This window comes from Penaeus chinensis, chromosome 32, assembly GCF_019202785.1.
Source record: "Penaeus chinensis breed Huanghai No. 1 chromosome 32, ASM1920278v2, whole genome shotgun sequence".
Lineage (NCBI taxonomy): Eukaryota > Metazoa > Arthropoda > Malacostraca > Decapoda > Penaeidae > Penaeus > Penaeus chinensis.
The window spans coordinates 15,251,191-15,256,190 of record NC_061850.1 but is presented as its reverse complement, the minus strand read 5'-3'; the positions used below and the strand labels follow the sequence as shown (position 1 = coordinate 15,256,190).

At 39.8% G+C, this 5,000-nt stretch overlaps 1 protein-coding gene across 1 annotated transcript in view; it reads right to left on the bottom strand.

The window, feature by feature from the left end:
• The window catches only part of LOC125042508 (5'-AMP-activated protein kinase subunit beta-1-like), a 9,470-nt gene extending 7,578 nt beyond the window's left edge, over positions 1–1,892 (bottom strand). The window contains exon 1 of the mRNA XM_047638150.1: positions 1,761–1,892. The gene's annotated coding sequence lies outside the window, so the exon portion shown is untranslated. The remainder of the gene's footprint in view (positions 1–1,760) is intronic.
• Positions 1,893–5,000: the final 3,108 nt, after the last annotated feature.

Below are 5,000 nucleotides of genomic sequence, written 5' to 3'. Positions count from 1 at the left end.
AATTTTACCCATTGTAAAGTAGTCTGATTTTCTACTGTGATAAAATGGACAATAGAAGCTTTGAGGATACACTTTTGAAACTTTAACTTTCTTTAATACTGATTTGTTTTCAATCTTCATGCATGACCCTTTTACGAAGTTGTAAAGTCTTACATAGACACAAATAGCCCAAATCTCATTGATCAGGTCACTCATGCCTCAGGTTGTGGGTTTGTAAGCCCATAGTGAACGCCCAAATCTACAGTGCGCATCTGTTTGTGGGCGCTGGCCCATAATGAGTGCCTGATCTGCAATCTACATTGTCATCAGGAAGTTATTGATCAGAAATAGTGTATTTGTACAATTTTTTTTTTTTTTTTTTGTATACTAAGGAATAAGGCTGCTTATTCTTCAGAAAATTCCTATTTTTCGTTTAGTGTATTTGTATATATCCATTTAATTTTGAATAATACTAGTGCTGATGAATATCAATGGTGTTATTTTTATTATAGAATTTATAATTACTATAATGCTATAAACATTAGTAACAGCAAAATAAGATAATGTGAAATACTTTCATAAATAAAGGAAAAGGGTAAACGAGCAAGACAGGCAGTACTTGTAATTGGCTCATTGGTGACATAGTACAAGTGTAGCCATCTATGTGTAAAAACAATTAATACGGTAAAGAAAAGTCACAGTGGGCATGGCGTGTATGTAAATGCCATGCCTGTCGGTAATGGGTTAATGAAAGTGTTACAATATCTGGGCTCATACTACATTCAGTGAAGTGCAGTAAACCACACTGTATATACCCAATGGAAATCAGAGGTTTGCCACTTTGCCAAACCACCAAAAAGTAGTCACTTTTAATTTTGGAAAGGATTGAATACTGTAATGGATGACGAACCTGGATAGGTAATTTAAGATAGAACAATTGGGAGGAGTTTCCAGGCCAGAGACCTTACTAGGAAAATATGACAGTCAAAAGGGGGATTCAGGAATAAAGCCATTTGGTTGTTCGTATGTATATATGTTTGAATCGTCAGGAACATAACCTTTGATTGGGATTTCCCATTTCTTATACTTTCTTTATCATCCACGAAAGACTCCTGGCTCACTTTTCATATGCCTTTAATGAACAATTTATCCCATACGGCCCAAACTTAATCATCTATTTCCCAGCAGGATCCTCCAAAATTGCTGGATGGTATTTGACTCCCTAAATCATGGGGAACAGGAGTAAAAGAAAAACATAAATTCCCATTTCCTCCAGAATATCTGAACACCTCCCAAAAGACCTAGTTCCAGCTCTACCTTCAGAGGAAGTATGGGGTCACAGAGGGTGGGGGTGGGGCCACAATTGTAAACTTCATATTTGCATAATCTATTATTGTTACTAGTTTCCCACATTTTCTCTGGTATAATTCAGGCCAGAAATCTAGGCTAGTATTGTTGCTACAGATGGGTTCCATAGACTGAAACTACTATATAAGCACACTGAACACCCAAAACAAACAATCTGTCAATTACAATGGCAACCCGGACCTTCCCTGAATAAAAACCTAAACAATAAAGACAATTACACAAACTTTTCCAACCATAACGTCACAGATGTAATAATTACGACGAACTGGCACGTCTACAGCCATAGGGCTTCTCTGCCTTTCCACCTTTAAACACCAATATCGTCAATAATTGTTTTATTCTCACAACAATCTTAACTTCTTCATGATATATGTAAATGAGCAGCTTGTGTACGAATTGAGAAACTTACGCACCTACAATGACAGTTTCCAAACACAGGATGACCTTCAGGGTGGATCGGGGAGCTGACGACGGAGGATCTGGATTGTTTTGGTTTCAGGAGGAGTCGCCAGCGTTCGCATAGGCTGCCCCAATTCGGCGAGCGACTGCCGTGCGGGGAAAAGATTCAAAACATATGATATACATATATATATATATATATATATATATATATATATTATATATACATATACACACATATATGAGTGTGTCCGTCAATCTATACATATAGATATACACATACACACACACACACACACACACACACACACACACACACACACACACACACACACACACACACACACACACACACACACACACGCACACACGCACGCACGCACGCACGCACGCACGCACGCACGTACACACGCACGTACGCACGTACGCACGCGCACACACACACACACACACACACACACACACACACACACACACACACACACACAACACACACACACACACGAAAATGTAACATGAAGGAAATATACTTTATTGGATATTGAGCTGTAATTTTAGCTTTTGGTAATTACCAAGCCTGTTAACATTTTCACTGTAGCATTAGGATTGTTTGTTTGTAGTTCCACAAGCAGCATCACTTTAACCCAGAAGTTTATAAACAATTCAAGCATGATACAGAAAACACAGTTCGTCTAAGTAATTATATACAATTCGCAATGGCTGCAAATCACTCCTTCGTTGAACACTGTAGTGAAACCCGATTCTATTAATTTCCATTCACGGCGAAACTGTTAATTTTCTACAAAATGGTGCTCTTTTGCAGCAGTCTCCGATGGAATTTTCGGATGATATTGAGTAAAACGCACTCCATTCAAATAACTTAGTAGTGGGTAAAGCCCCCATAGTTTTGCCCTCCACAATACACAAGTATTTGTGTTACTACCAAATGCTAAAAGTGATCCACTCGGATAGACTAGACTCTTTAAGTAGGGCAAAAGTTGTATTGAGATGTTAATCAAAGGTAAGGTTTTATCCGTACATTTTCGTTTCTTTGCTAAAAGCCTCGAAAATTTGCATTGATGAAATTCTTGGTTTAGTCTTATTCGGTGATCTAGGTATGAGCACCACCCCTATAACTAATACAATTCTCTGGTCACGTTCACACCAGTGCTGAGAAGTGTGGGGATGTACCTTGCCTCATCCACGAGGCCACGGGAAGATTAAAAATGTACAGCACGACAAAGAAAGCTAAGTAACCAAAATTAATTTACGTTGTGAATAGTTTCAAATTGTTTCGAATATTTTCTAAAATTAAACATGGTCCACCGGAAATTGTCAGCTGGGCAACTGACAAGAAAGGAATTAATGATATTCTAGCAATTGCCTAACTAGAGATTCCTTCTCTAGTTAGTTGGAATCAGAATTAGAAATGAGAAAGCCGTAAACAAACTGTTCTTGGTAACTAGCTCTATGAATAACCATCTCAATATTATAATATAATTTTACAAGTACCTACACATTTCTTAACAACAGACAGTGATTTTGCATATCACGATGGGCTCTAGTAATTGATGCTGTTGTCTTCCTCTGGTATAGTACCATGATTAGATACCAAGGACAACTTCTAACTTGTTTTGAACGCGCCGAATAGAGGACATAGTATAAATGTGATGGGTAACACCAAAAGATGTGCATCTTCTGATGGAGATTTAATCGAAACGCTTCAATTACACATCTTACATTATGAAATTATTCATTCTCATGTATAGTTCTCTTAATTATTTTAACTATCTTTACAACCATCTCAGTTCAGTCCGCAGGGCTAATTATCTTCCTGCTTGTAGGGAATTTACAGAATCAGTGTCCTGTTTTCCTACAAGAATCTGACATATCACCATGTCAGTGAGAATCTGACATCTACACACATATGTATATATATATATATATATATATTTATTTATATATATTAATACACATATGAGAGAGAGAGAGAGAGAGAGAGAGAGAGAGAGAGAGTATGTGTGTGTGTGTGTGTGTGTGTGTGTGTGTGTGTGTGTGTGTGTGTGTGTGTGTGTGTGCAAGTAGAATAACGAAGGGAAGTGCAGGAAAGCACACAAATATGCCTCTCTCTCTCTCTCTCTCTCTCTCTCTCTCTCTCTCTCTCTCTCTCTCTCTCTCTCTCTCTCTCTCTCTCTCTCTCTCTCTCTCTCTCTCTCTCTCTCGCAGGACTCGGTCGCTGTTGAGAAAGGGCAAGAAACAGTTTATTAGGAGTCTTGCAGAGGTCAAAATCCATTTCTTACTAAATAACCTCGTGCTGAGGTGCGGGAACGTTGGTCTGATTACTTTGAGCAGTTGCACCAGGTTGATCCACCAACAGTTAGCTTGTATGCGAGTGGTGTCGAAATCACTTCCCTATCTGAAGGCAGGGAAGTGAACTTCAAGCTGAAGGGTGGTAAAGCAGCTGAAATGGCTACCATCTGGCACTCTGGTACCATTCCCCCAAACCTGTTGAGGAATGTGGTCATCCCTCTCAGGAAGGGGAAAAGGGATCGATGGGGCTGCAGCAATATCTGGGGCATTACACTGTTCAGTATACCATGCAAGGTGTTCGCTCACATCTTTCTGAGATGTATCAGAGATCACCTATTGAGTCATCAGAGGCCGAAGCAATCTTGATTCACTCCTGGTAAGTCTACAGTAAACTGTATCCTGGCATTTCGAGTTCGGTTGTGGCCTGCTTGCAGCCTACAACAATCTCAAAAAGGCGTTCGATACAGTGCTTCGTGAACCACTCTGAGAGATCCTGGGACTGAGAGAAATCCAACAAGGATTATTGGATTAATAGCAAGTCTGTAAACTAGTACTGAAAGTGCTGCAAAGTGCCATGGGGGCCTGTCGAGCTTCTTCCCTGTTAGTTCAGGAATGAGGCAAGGCCGGGCTCTTGCATGGACTGGGTATTAGGCAGAGCTACAGTCCTAAGTCCTTGTAGAGCAACGCTAGGCTATATTAAGGTTACCGACCTTGACTTTGCTGATGTTACTATTTATCTGAGTCTATGGAAACCGTAGAGGCGGCTCTAGATACAATTAGCAGTGAAGCGAAGCCCCTGGGTCTAGAGGTCTCATGGACCAAGACCAAGATCCAGAAATTTTGGTGCCTGCTAGGAGAACCTGTTCAGTTGGTACGTGTGTGCGGCGATGATATTGAAGTTACAGAGAGCTTTTAATTCATTGGATTTTGCCCCAAAATATTCT